Genomic DNA, 15,114 nt, shown 5'->3' with positions numbered 1-15,114 from the left:
GAAGGTTCCACTTTCGCGTCGAGAAGGAAGGATCGTATCGTGTCGAGATTCCGATTTCGTCGGGATCATCAGTGGCCGATTCCGATTTTTCAAGCTATGCATCGTCAAACGAGTCAGGAGAAGAAGAAACCTCGGCGACACGCTACGTCAGTATCAGAGCAAGAGAGAAACTCGCCAAGATCTTCAACGACATATCGTTTGAGTCATCTGCGGACTCGTATATAAGCGATGGCTCAAGCGATGTCGACAGTCATGACTTCATCGACAAATCTCTCACGAGGCAAGGTCTTCATCAATCTTAACGATGATGTCACCAAACCCAACGTAGATCTGAGTACAAAGTATCATCAGATTTACGCCATTGAAGAGCAAGAAGAGACATCTGAGGCTTTCGACAGTTTGGGAAATCCATACGTCGATCCCTCCAATCTGCGACAAGGCTTGGGCAACAAATACGTCGGGCCGAGCCGCGAGATAGAGTTCAACTTTCACAAGCAGCGTGGGACGAGCTGCGAGAGCTATGAACGGCACGTAACCAATGGCTACCACAGCCACACCGGAAGAATTGCAAGCATATCAATATAGGCTCGCACGAGCTGCCAGGGGAATTGGAAAAACAGACAATGAGTTGAACAGGAGAAAGGAGGCAGCTTCGCATCCCGGCGAGAGAAGGGCAGATCTAAGTCGACAATCTAGAACTACGGGTGATAGCCATCGGGAGGCGCGGAACGAGCAAGATCAAGGCTGCAACACATACCCGAGGCGTAAAGAGAACATTTGGTTCAAAACCTCGACATGTCCTTTATGTCGATAGATACAAGAGGAAACATCATCCCTAAGACACCGAGGCTGGGTATATGGCGACACATGCTTTTATCCTTGCATCTAAACCACCTCCGGGTGACCCAAGGGAAACACTTGTACAATATGGCGGTAGCAGGAGTTGGAGCTATGGGGACAGCGTTTATATCAACGCCTCCCGAAGGAGTGGCAAGGCAAAATAGTCCGCGACCCGCAGCGGCAACGGTGGCAGCACACGAAGGGCCAAGCGGAGCAAGAGACACAGCGGCACAAGCAAGAGTCGACGGAGCGCGGCAAAGCGAGAAGGGATCATCGGCAATCCCCGAACTTAACGACGAAGATATGTGCGGCTTACCATGCTTCACGAGGAGAGTCCGAAAAACGCGAGTCCCCTCGGGATTCAAGTTACCCGATAATTTCAAGAAATTCGACGGCCTTCAAGATCCGGAGGATTGGCTAGTCGACTATCTGGAGACGGTGAAGCCGACGGGAGGAACTAGGGCAACAGCCATGCAAAGCATCCAGGTGCACCCGAGTGGTGCCGCACGATCATGGATAAAGAAACTCGCTCCAGATCCATCGACAGTGGGAAAGTTTCGAGGACGTGTTCGTCAAGAACTTCGAGATCCACGTGCAAAAAACCAGCATCATTAGAGGAGTTGAGAGCGTGTCGACAAAAGCCGATGAGCCAATGAGAAAGTACATCCAGAGGTGGAATATCATCAAAAACTCGCGAGAAAACATATCGACGAGAGAGCAATAGATGCATTTGTCGCAGGAGTCGGGCGTGGAGACTTTGTCGAGGATTTGGGAAGGACCAATCCAAGGACGGTATCCGCGTTGATGGAGATAGCAAATAAATGGGCAGATGGAGAAGACGCTGTCCACAACAAACGACACAGTCGCCGAGGAGGACCGTGGTCGAAACTATCAACCGAGGCGAAGATTTCCTCGGACGTACCGGAACTACGACGCCCCAGAACAAATTTCGGCAGGTTTTCGGACAAATACAGGAGGCAACGAGAGATGATTACCAAAGAAGCGGTGAACAGCGAGGTGATAATAGGGATGATTCACGCAACGAGGCAAAATAGTGGGCCGAGGTTTCCAAGACCTTTCGTGTCCCCCGAGGAAATGCTGAACGGACCGTGCCGGATGCACTTCTTCCTCGACGGAACGGGAAAAGACGGTCGGGGCACTGCGAGAAAGACTGTCGAAATTTTCAGCAATGTTCGGATACGCGAGAAAATGCTCACGCTCGAGCAGCACGAGAGAAACCCTCGGGAGCCTAGGAGCGAGGTTCATCTACCGCCACCTCCCGCGATTACAGAGGACAATCGACACCAGCTAAGAATAGCGGCAGCACTCGCACCACCACCCTATGTTGATCCTAATTCCAACGGAGCGGTATTGATGATTCGTAAGGGAAGGCCGTCCAATAGAGCTCAAAAAGTAATCTCACGACAGTGTTTATGGCAGAGAAAATGCCTCCACCAACAGTTGAGTACCTTAATTGGTCGGGACAAGATATCGGCTTCACAATAGCAGATCATCCGCAGCAAGTTCCTCGACCAGGGCAGTCAGCACTTATCCCGCCAAACGGTTATCGCAGGATTTGATGTCTCTCGAGTGTTCATAGACGGCGGCAGCAGCCTTGAACCTCATGTATGCAGATACATTGAGGAAGATGAACATATCCTTAGCAAACTTGAAACCAACGAGACACAAGGTTCCACGGCATCACACCGGAGAAACCAAGTTATCCATTGGGAAAGATCAATCTTGACGTTCAGTTTGGGACCCGAGAAAATTATAGAATCGAAAGGCTCGAGTTCGAAGTTGTCGATTTTCCATCACAATATCATGCTCTGTTGGGACGACCAGCATATGCTCGATTTATGGCAGTACCACACTATACATACCTGTTGTGGAGGTTGCCTGGACCAAAAGGACCAATCACGAGTCAAGGGAAGCTTTGCCTTAGCCGATAAGTGCGACAAGGATTTTCACGGGTTGGCGTAAACTTTCGGGATGCAAGCCGAGTACTTGGCGTCAAAAAGCATGACTGATTACGACGTCTTGCCGTACGCTGGAAGGCCAAATAAAGAATCAACTTTCAACACAGAAAAAAATTCTAAGGAGGTGCGATTCACCCGACGGATCCAAAAAAGACGACATCTATCGCAAACGATATGGATATCGCATAGGAAAGCGCGCTCGTCAAGTTCCTCCGTGAGAACTGGAAAATCTTTGCATGGTGTCCAGCTGACATGCCAGGAGTACCCAGGGAACTTGCCGAGCACCACCTAAATTTGGATCCAACAAGCGAAACCAATCGAGACAACCTTTGCGGCGTTTTCGGAACCAAACCGCAAAGCCATGCTTTCAGAAATAAATCGACTCGAAGAAGCTGGTTTTATCAGAGAAATATCTACGAAGCCACATGGGTAGCTAACCCGGTGATGGTGCCGAAGAAAAACACGACAGTCCTTCGCATGTGCGTCGACTTTACGTGTCTCAATAAACATTGTCCTAAGGATCACTTTCCCCTCCCAAGGATCGATCAAATTATCGACTCCACGGCAGGTTGCGAACGTCTTTCCTTCTTGGATGCATACTCTGGTTATAACCAGATCAGATTAAAAGAAGATGATGAAGCCAAGACAGCGTTTATTACACCTTACGGCGTGTTTTGCTACAAGACAATGCCCTTTGGTCTAAAAAATGCGGGAGCAACATATCGAGAGGATGATGCGAAGTGTTTAGCAACACGGATCGGGAAAAACGTGCAAGTATACATCGATGATGTCGTCATAACATCAAAAAAGGGGACAACGTTGATCGAGGATCTCAAAGAAACTTTTGACAACCTCGACAAATTCTGCCTCAAACCGAACCCGACGAAGTGTTCTTTTGGCGTCCCAAGCGGGGAGAACTTACGGGGTTTCTAGTTTCGGCAAGAGGGATTGAAGCAAATCCCGACAAAATACAAGCCATAGTAACAATGAGAAAGCCAACAAAGTTGAAAGAAATACGACAGCTAAGCGGGCGAGTCGCAGCTTTGAGCAGGTTCGTCGCCGAGGTTAGGAGAAAAAGCGTTACCATTTTATGCGCCGATAAAACAAGGAGATAAATTCCGGTGGAACGAAGAGGCCGACAGAGCTTTCGAGGATCCGAAGCGAAAAATCTCGACACCACCAATCCTGGTGGCTCCAAAGGAAAAGGAACCTCTCTGCTGTATATTGCAGCCACGCCCCAAGTGGTTAGCACAGTATTAGTTGTCGAAAGAGAGGAAGAAGGGAAAATCCATGGAGTGCAGCGGCCAGTATACTTCGTGAGCGAAGTCTTGTCACCTTCAAAACAAAGGTACCCTCAGTACCAAAAGCTAGCATACGGAGTGTTCACGACAGCACGAAAATTGCGCCACTATTTTTCGGCACACCCGATCATAGTGGTCAATGAAGCTCCCTTGTCAAATATATCTTGAATAACCCGAAGCTACGGGTCGTGTCTCCCTTTGGGGAATAGAACTTTCCCCTCGGGACATCACGTATGAAAAGAAAAGCAATAAAGTCGCAAATACTGCCTGGACTTCATCGCAGAATGGATGGAGTTGCAAAATACAGGACCTCCAGATTTATCGAGAACTTGGACCATGAACTTTGATGGGTCCAAGAGACTAGAAGGAGCTGGCGCAGGAGTAGTACTCATATCACCTGAGGGCGACAAATTGAAGTACATCCTCCGGATGACGTTCCTTAACGCATCTAACAATGAAGCAGAATATGAGGCTCTCATACACGGGATGAAGATGGCAAAAGCCTGCGGAGCAACTCGATTAAAAATCTTTGGCGACTCACAGTTGGTGGCTCAGCAAGTTATGAACCAATGTGATGCAATCAATGATAGCATGATGGCATACAAGGAGGTGTACAACGAGCTTGAGAAGTTATTCGATGGATGCGAAGTAAATCATATTAGCGAGTTGAGCAACGACGAAGCCGACGTTCTTGCAAACATCGGGTCACGGTGCCTTCCCGGTCCCGCCGAGTGTATTACGGGAAGAGATAACGAGAGAGATCCACTAAGCCAACAAAGTCAAAAAAGAAGGAGAAGAAACCTCTCGGGGGCTGCCAAAGAAAAGCAAGAGGACGAAGAAGATCGGGACTTGGTCATGATGATACGAATACCGTGGATGCAGCCGTACATATCATATATCCTTCGGAAAGAAATACACGACGATCCGGTTGAAGCAAGGCGAGTAATTCGACGCTCCAAAGCTTTCACGGTGGTCAAGGGAGAATTGTATAAGCGAAGTATTTCGGGCGTCTTGCAAAGGTGCGTCACATCGAAGAAGGAAGAATAATTCGAAGGATGTACACGAAGGAATATGTGGCCACCACGCAAGTAGTCGAGCTATTGCAGCCAAGGTTTTTCGGGCAGGATTCTACCGGTTGACGGCAATCGAGGACGCCAAGGACATAGTAAGAACTTGCGACGCGTGTCAAAGGTTTGCCGCAAAACCCCACTCTCCGGCCAGAGCTAGCACCAATACCATTGTCATGGCCCTTTGCTCAATGGGGACTTGATATGGTGGGTAAGTTACACAAATCCTGGCCAGGAGGAAAGGAGTACATGCTAGTAGGCGTCGATAAGTTTACAAAGTGGATAGAAGCGAAGCCGATAAATTCACCGAGATGGAGCATCCGCGATAAAATTCGTAAAAGGCCTCGTCTTCAGATTTGGAGTGCCCCACGACATCGTCACGGACAACGGCAGCAACTTCACATCCCATGAATTCAAAGATTATTGCGAAGAGGTGGGTATTAAGCTGAACTTTGCGTCGGTTGCGCATCCTCAAACCAATGGGCAAGTCGAGAAAGCCAATGGCATCATCTGCAATGGTATCAAGAAGCGCTTGTTAGGACCATCGGAAAAAGCTCGACATACCTGGCCGGAAGAACTACCAAGCGTGTTGTGGAGCATCCGAACAACACCAAACACAAGCAACGCAGGAAACTCCGTTTTTCCTGGTTCATGGAGCAGAAGCAGTACTACCAATCGAGATAGAGCACAACTCTCCACGTGTCGCTGAATCTGATGAAGAAACGTCGAGAAGAGTGCTAGACGACGACGTCGACGCACTTGATGAAGCTCGAGTTGAAGTATTATCTCGGGTAACCAAATATCAACGGGACTTGAAGAATTACCACGATCGACGTTTGCGGCCAAGATCTTTTCAGGTGGGAGACCTAGTTCTTCGGCTCACGCAAAAAAGTCATGAAAAACTCGAGTCACCATGGCTTGGCCCTTACATTGTCACGGAAGTAATTGGAGGAGGAGCATACAGAATAAAAGACAAGAAGACGGGGGTGGAGGAGCCAAACCCCCTGGGAACGTGGCGCAACTTAGGCGTTTCTACGCCTAGAGTCAAAATATAGTCTTTGTAAAGCTTCAATGTCTTGAAACGCCCGCGAGTTTTCAGACGCACTCTTTTCCTTTTTCGGGGCACCGAGTGGGGCGGAGAAGGTTTTTAATGAGGCGGGCTCGCGGTGCTGCAATATAATAAAGATAGTGACAATATAACTTTTCTTCTTTATCGACATGACCAAAGTCTTCGCTCAGACGAATTTCAATATAGTTCATCGACAAAAGGAAAAACGTGCCTTGGTATTTAAATACCTCGTGAGTCAACAAAAATACAAAATAGTACTCAATAAAAAGCTCGGGGGCTCATATTCGCCTTAAATATATAAATGCCTGGGTTCAAAACCTCGCAAGTATAGAAATATAGTAAAGAGTCACCGAAACACTCGGGGCTAAACAAACAGAGAAATATAATGATTGCTTTACAATATAGTCATGGATTACAAAGAAAAATATCTACAAGAAGAAACTAACTAGTCTTGATTCAATATGTCATCAAGAGTAACCACTGTTTTCCTCGGGAGCAGCACCAAGAAAATCGGCATAATGGCCATCGGCAAAAGTCGGCATCCATCCGAAGTAGGTCTTCAATCATTTCTTCGGCTATAGGCGTAACCTTCGTGTTAATCCTGTCAACACCAACTCTCCGACGTTTTACTTTTTGGTGAACCTTCTCGACAACACAGGTAAGGTCAAGCTTCGAGTGGCGATTTGGAGCATGATAAGAGCAAATGCGGCGCCGGCTACTAGTTGAGCTTTGACAAAATCATGGATCTGCGAGCATCCTTGAACCTTTCCATCAATTCGGGAAGAGTTTTTGGTTGGACGTTCCGAGGAAACATGGAGTTGTAAACCATGGACAAGGTCTTGGTATGAAGTCAAGGAAATCGCGAGTTTGAGAGGCGCGATCTTGAAATCGACAATTTGGCGGGTCCTCTCTGGGGTAGCCCAAAACAACGAACCATGGTCCAGGGAAAGATTAACAAGGAGGGTTGTCCTAGCATTTACCCTCTCTTCCTCGGCAGCATCAACAAAGGCACCTATCAAAACAAAGAAGTGGAAACCTCTAAGAAACAATAGCATGAAGATAAAGAATATCGTGAGCAAAGCAGGCATACCCGACATATACGCATGGCTTCATTCATTAATTCAAGCATGAAATTTTCTCGAGTAGTTGCCTTTTCGGCCTCGGAAGCAGCAATTTCCTTAGCAGCCACGGCTTCGTGAGCTTGTTGAAGAGCAATTTTTTCGGCTTCAGATGACTTACGAGATTGCTCCATCATCACAAGTGTTTGCTTCTTCGCATACTGAAGTTGCTTGCCGAAGTTCATCCAGTTCTTGCGACAAGGTATCGTCGACGGGTGCGATATCGACAAAAGCTCTCCTCGCACGAGAAGAAGGCGATACATTGGAAGGAGCGGAAGTTGGAGTATAGTTATCAAATATCAACTGAAATTTAGACAAGACAACATCAAATGACAGATAGAGTTTTTCATTAATTTCTTGGAATCATTACAAGGGCACTACAGTAGAGCTAAAGAAATGAGTGTCGCCAAAACAGCTACTTTGGCAACAAAAGCAAAAGAAACGAGAAAAAGAAACAAGGAGGCATGCAACTAGACCTCCGGCCTCGAGGAGCTAGGAGTCGAAGGCGGCTTGATCCCCGATACGCCAAGATCTTCTTAGTGTTGGGCTTGGCTGCCTTGATCGGCGACCTCCATCTCGAATGCTCTATCTGGCTGGTGTCGCCAACCTTCATCCAATCAAGCGTACGTTGGCTGTCGGCAACCAGGGCAACAGCAGTACTCTCGACAAAGAACCTTCATATTCTCTGACGCATCTTCAATCCCAGGTCTTCCGACGAATTGAAAAGCTTGGCAAGGGCAAGGAAAGTCGAAGGTTCCTCTTTCTTCGGGAAGAAGTAGGGGAACAACGCCGACAAACTTGCACTTGGCATTGGCCACGCCTTCACGAATTTCGCGCCCATGGAACTCCGAAGAGAAAGTGCATCAAGGAGAGGGTCATTGACGGGATTCTCCAGATCAAAATCTTGGTTTGTTTGGGCTGCCACACGAGACAAACCATTAGTCAAAAACCAAGAAACAGGAAGTACAATAGAAGGGGTTGATGATATTACTCAGCGTACGTCGACTTTGCGACTTCAGACGCTTGATGATCTCTTGTTCACGCACAGTTTGTGCAGTTTTCTGCTCATCTAAGGCAGATTCGGCATCTTTGAGCCTTCTCTGCAGCTCCTCGACACTAGCAGCTTTCACCTTGGCTTCATCAACCTCGGCCTTGGCTTTGCTAGCGGCAAGTTCAGCTTTCTTGCGAGCCGCCTCACTTTGCTCGAGTTTTTGAGCAAGTGCGTCGACACGTTCGTTGGCCTCTGAAAGTTTTTATCGAGATATGAAAAAGAAAGAAAAGAAAGATCAAAAAATAGCGACAAGCAACAGGAATAGAAAGTCAAAGAAAAATAGCAAGTATAAAAGTCGTTACCTTCGGCTCGGCGGCATATTCACGGTACCCAACAAATTGGGACCCGATCCGAAGAAGCTCTTTGATCATTGGCTGTTCAAAGGTAAGTACATCAAAAGAAACGTCGGCATGAAAAAGAGAAAAGGTGTGAAAAAACAAAATAAGGAAAATATAGATGCCGACAAACTTACATCATCTAAGAGCAGAGTACTTAACCGCCCAACTGAGGGGCAGGATCAACAATCTTTTCAACCCGTGCCCTTTTTGGTGAAGGGGCACGGGGGCTCGAAGGAGGAGTAGATGTATCAACATTTTGTTGAGGAGGCGACGATTCCTCCCCTTCAACTGGTTTTTCTGAAATAACTAAAGTATGTGACGTGCTCGTTCGAGCAGCCACATCTAAAGTTGGTGTTTCTTCATCATCACTGTGACAAAATAGTGGCAGCATAAAAAGCAAGGCAAAATAAAATTCTTCAAATAGAAAAGGAAAAGAGCAAGGAACCTACGAGCTGATGATACTCTCGATGTATGGATCATAAGCTGCTTTTCGAGGTAAAGGAGCAGCTTTCTTCGGGTTTCGAGGTCCGGAATCTTCGGCATTGCTCCTTTTCCTTTTGCTCTTCGGAGAAACAACGGGAGGAGGAGATTGTGCTGATGTTGTACCTTCGTAGGCAGCATCCTTCTCAGTAGATCCCGCAGATTTTCGAGAATCTGCGGGTTCATTAACCAAAGAGGGGGTCTCTGGGTTGTCATCATCGACAACGGCTCTTTCTTCGACCTCTCCATCCTGAGGAAGAGGAGGAAGGGAAGCCATAGTAGGATGATTCTACAAGGAAATAGTGACAAAAGAGAATAAGTGAGATACCACTTGCAATAAGATACAAGGAACGATTCAGAACAAGATAGAAATTCGAGAAGACAAAATACCTCGGGAAGAGGATTGGAAGCACTGTATGGTTCCACTCGACAGGAGGAGGGAATAGGATCCTTCTTGCCTAATCGAGAAATTCTTCGAACCAATTTTTCCAGGTCCTTTACAGAAAGATCACTGGAAACTCTGTTGGCGTCATTTTCACCAGAATACGTCCAAAGGGGATTTTTGCGAGCCTGAAGAGGCTGCACTCTAATCCTAAGGAAGTAGGCGGTAATTTGAACACCAGATAGCTCTTTGCCTCGAGTGTTTTGAAGATGATGGATACGAGCCATGAGCGCCTCTGTCGCCTTTTTCTCTTCTTCAGAAGCTTCGGCATCCCAGGAACGGCGACGCTGAATCCTGGCACTTCCGTCAAAAGGAACTATGTTGTGCTCCACAGAATTGGCGCTTTCTTCGTGAATGTAGAGCCACTTTTTGCGCCATCCTTGGACAGAGTCAGGAAATTTGACGTCGAAATAGTCGACATCAGTACGAACACAGATTACAACGCCACCTATGTTATAAGTGACGTTGTGGGAGCCATTGCGGCGGAGGCAGAAAATTCGTTTCCAAAGAATCCAATTAGGAGTGATTCCAAGGAAGCACTCGCAAAGCGTGATGAAAATAGAAATGTGAAGGATGGAATTGGGAGTCAACTGGTGTAGTTGAATCCCATAAACGAAAAGAAGGCCGCGGAGGAAATCATGGATTGGGGTCGAAAGGCCGCGGATTAGATGATCAACAAAACTAACCCGGTACTCCATTGGAGGCTTGGGGTAGCTTTCTTCGCTGGGGAAGCGGATGGCGTCCTCCTTCTTCATGAGGCCAAGCCTCTTCAGCATGTTGGTGTCTTGGTTGGAGATTTTGGATCTCTCCCACTCAAGATCCTCGGCAGCCATCTTGGATTCCGGAGTGTTGTGGCGAGTGAGTCGCGTGCGCGGTGGCATCAATGGCAATGGGCAGAGTAAGGTCTGAGAGTGCGGAAGCTTGGAGAGATTCGGGCGCAGGAGAAGTTTTGCGAAGGGGAACAGATGAGCGGCGCAAGCGAGGGGATGAACGGAGGTTGAAGAAAGGTTTATATAAGAATCGGGTGAAGCAGCGTGCCGTTGGATGGAGAAATCGTGTGGTGAGAATAGATCTTCTAGATACAAGGGCAACAAAGTATTTTTACTGAGATAGGCGTTACCGTACGTGCGCCAGAAAAAGCGGAGGACGTGTGTCCCCCACTTGCACGACGTGTCAACGTGGTGGAAGCAATGGACCCACAGGACAGAAAATTCACGACTACTTGTCAAGGATGAAGTAAATTTGATTAAGTGAAGAATGTCGACAAGGAAGTATTCAGAGATTGGCGACAGGATGAAATATTCAATACTTCGGGAGCCTTTGATCAAATACAAGTTTTTGCCCAAATGCTCGAGGGCTACTCCGACAAAAAGTAAAATTTCGAGTATGACAATATAGAAAATGTTGAGCCTACAACCAAGCACAAGTTCTTGGCTGTAGCCTCGGGGGCTACTCCCATCGGGAGCGCTGTTCGCGCACCCGAGAAATATAAAAATAAAGAGAGAGAAGAAGAAGAAGAGGAAAGAGTTCATATTGCGAAATAATGACAAAATAGCGACAAGGTGGAATAAAATGTTGAGCCTACAACCAAGCACAAGTTCTTGGCTGTAGCCTCGGGGGCTACTCCCATCGGGAACGCTGTTCGCGTGCCCGATGAAATTAACAAAGGAAAAATAGAAGAGCAAGAGAGTATATTTCGAGTTATAATTAACTCTACATATACTCCCATCGGGAGAATAATATAAGTCATATTTGACTCAATAAAATGTGCCATTCCAACAGCCGGAAAAGCACTCGACAATATATTCTCAGAACGCCAAAGTTGCGATCAATTTCTGAATGCCGCAAATTTGCGAAGGTAAGACCCCAGAATCCATTCTCACGGGCGTGGCATCGCCAAAGACTGCGCTCTGCTACTTTTATCCGTATCAACAGATACGAAGAAAAATCCTAACGGACGCGTTAGGTACCCGATAAATTTGACTGGGACTCGACAGAATGGTAAGACCTTAAGCGGCACCTGTCGAAGTTTACACCAGTATCCCGAGATCATGTCCAGGGACGTGATTTTGAAGTAGGTTTTTGCGGATTGCCACTAGAGCAGTTAACTAGTACCTGATCCGTCAGATGAACTAGCCCCAATTACCAATATCCCTGTACAATATAGAATTTTATGAGAAGAAATATAGAAAGATTAAGGCTTTCGGGTAAAAATAAACAGTGGAGATTTTCCCTGACTTTACAATTCAAGCAAAATCTCGGGGGCTACTGACATAGGCATCCCAAATGGGCATGCCGAATATAGTACCCGGGGTTTGTTGAAGGCCCACTACCCGAAGAATAAGAAGATTCGGGAGCCCAAGATGCGTTTAAGGAAGAAATAGAGTTGTAATAGGAAGTGTTGTAATCTGGCGGGATGAGTTAGAAACCGTCCCGAACTCTGTAAACTTGTACAACACGAATCCTTCGACTCCACCTCCTATATAAAGGGGGAGTCGAGGGACGAAGAATGAATCGAATCATTGTCTGCAAACCCTAGTTTTCATAGTCGTCGAGTACTTTTCGGCTGAAACCTTCGAGATCTACTTGCCCTCTACTTCTAACTAAACCCTAGCCTACAATCCATAGGCATTGACAAGTTAATCCCTTGTCACATGGCCAAATGATCATCAATAAGATCCGCCGGTATACCATATGCCAACATACGCAAGGCGGCGGTCACCTTTTGATATGTGCTATGACCAAGTTCTCCGGCGGCATTCCTCCTTTGCTCAAAGAAGCGATCATATTTGGTGACCTCCGTTGCAATGTGCTTGAACAAGTTGAGACTCATCCGGAAACGCCGCCGAAAATAGCTTTCGGGGAAAATCGGATTCTCATTGAAATACGACCGCATCAACTTCTCATGCCCTTCAATCCTTTCACTCCACAACTTTTGTCTACCGAACACCGATCCACCAAATTTTGGCCTCTTAACGGCGCAGTATGCTAATAGTATCGATATGTTCTCCTCTTCTTCTTGGTCGAACTCGTCATCCGATGAATCATATGATGAACTCTACAAACATATGTATAAAATTACTTCACTATGAACTATTGTAGATAATTGGCGAGTAATAGAGGCCGGCCGGCGGAGGTTCATACCTTGCGAGAAAATGGGCGAGCACCATGGGCGCGCCATCTTGCTAGCAAGCTCGAGGACGACGAGGACGACATGTCGACGCCTGCGCGGAGGAGAACGCGACGGCGGCGCGAAGGGGGCCGCGGAGAAGGAGCGCCAACTACAACTCGTCGCTGGCGGCGGCGCGAGCGACACAGTGCAGCGGAGCGTCCGCTGCTGCCAGGAGGAGGTGCGGGCGACGCGGATCTACGACGCGGCGGCGCGCAGAAGCGGGGGCGGTGGCGGAGTCGACCGGCGGCGGCTGGATTTCGCGCCGGCGGTAGGCGGGGAAATGAGGGCGCGGGCGCGGGGGGGGGGGGGGGAGGAAATTTCCAGCCGTTGGCTTTTTCGCGCTTGGACGAGCGTTGCCGCGCGCTGTAGCCGACGCGCCAGATATGCCGCTCCGGTTTGTGCAAAACGCCGCGCGCCCTAAATTTTTTACAGCGCCGCGTCGTTTACCGCGCCTGCTGGAGCGCCACATTCCCTCCCGCGCGCGCTATATCGGACGTTTTTATGCCGCGCGGCCTATATAGCGCGTCTGTTGGAGATAGCGCGTCTGTTGGAGATGCACTAGTAGAAAACCTCTCATCCATCTAAGCCATAAATACCGGTTCCCTTACGAACCGGTACTAAAGAGTGTATTAGTACCGGTTGCACTGCTCAGACCTTTAGTACCGGTTCGTAAGGACCTTTAATATATATATATATATATATATATATATATATATATATATATAACTTGAACTTCTCTGGACACAAGGTTGAACTTCCTGGATAAGAGGGTTGACCTTTCTGTCGAAACTTACTTGAACTTCCCGTTTTCTTGAAAGCAAGTGATCATACTACGATTTTCTCAACCACTTGGCCGAAATGTGCAAATGATATACCGTTGGATAGATAATGAAAAACCGCAACTTTTTCATGTTCACAACTTTCGCAGATTATACACGGTTTAAATTTAATTTTAAAAATACGAAAACGCTTCTATATGGCCAGAAAACGAATTTTTAGGTTGATTTTCGAATCGCTTATCGAAACTGTGCAAGTGATATACCGTTGGATAGATAATGAAATTGCACAACTTTTTCATGTTTTAAGTTTTTTCAAAATCCTCACAGTTTTTGAACAATTTTGAAAATACCGAATTTCGGACGTACTCAAAAACGAGCGGACAGTAATTTGGATGAATTTTTTCAACCGTTTGTCGGAATGATGCAAATGATATGGCGTTGGAAAGCTATGGACTAGGCGCAACTTTCTTATTCAAATTGTTTTCTCTAATTCCTTAGAGTTTAAGAGAATAAATCGAATTACTGTCCGCCCGTTTTATGTGACGGGCGCCGAATGATTTCCCCGCGATTTCCATTCGGAGTATTTAAACAATGGAAATGATATACGGTTGGAAAGGTGTTGAAAGGGCGCATCTTTTTCGTATCTACCATTTTTGCCAAATCCAAACGGTTTAAAAGTAATTTTAGAAGTTTTGAAATCATGTTACCGGTATACTTTGCGAGATAATGACTCGAATTCGATGGATTAGATCCATTTATTTGTTGTGAAATGTTGTAGGTAATGAAATTAGACTCATACTCTATCATATAAAGCTTTGGGTGACAATGGTTGAGTTGGTTAGTGAACAAAACAATGAGATTTTCACAATAGATTTCCGCCTCGCAAAAAACAGAGCATTGAACTTCCGCCGACATGAGCTTGTACTGCTCGGGCAATGCGGTTGTACTTCTTGATGCTGTTTCACGAAGCTGTTCAGAAAAACTAATAAATTTTATCTTAACACTGTCTACTTCCCGTAGTTACCGTCTGTACTTCCTGCAGTCGCCGCTTGTACTTCTCGGAATCACAGATTGTACTTCCCGCGGATGAGGATTTTTATTTTTTATTTTTTGTGCATTAGGATTTTGTCGGTTTCTTGTACTTCCTATATTAAGTGGTGTACTTCTTATGTCGAATGGTTGTACTTCTCGTAAACAAGTGTTTGAACTTCCTTGTTGGTGGTGGTATTATTTTGTTTTATCTACATTTAGATTTTGTTTGTTTTCTCGTACTTCCTGTATTAAGTGGGTGTACTGCTTATTTAGAATAGTTGTACTTATCGTACTCAAGTATTTGAACTTCCTCGCGGGTGGTGGTATTATTTTGTTTTTTCTACATGTGGATTTTGTCAGTTTTCTTGTACTTCCTATATTAAGCAGGTGTACTGCTCGTGTTGAATGGTTGCACTTCTCCGCATCAACTATTTCAACTTCCTCAC

Source organism: Lolium perenne, chromosome 6 (genome assembly GCF_019359855.2).
Source record: "Lolium perenne isolate Kyuss_39 chromosome 6, Kyuss_2.0, whole genome shotgun sequence".
NCBI classification, from domain to species: Eukaryota; Viridiplantae; Streptophyta; class Magnoliopsida; order Poales; family Poaceae; genus Lolium; species Lolium perenne.
This window is presented reverse-complemented; position numbering follows the sequence as displayed.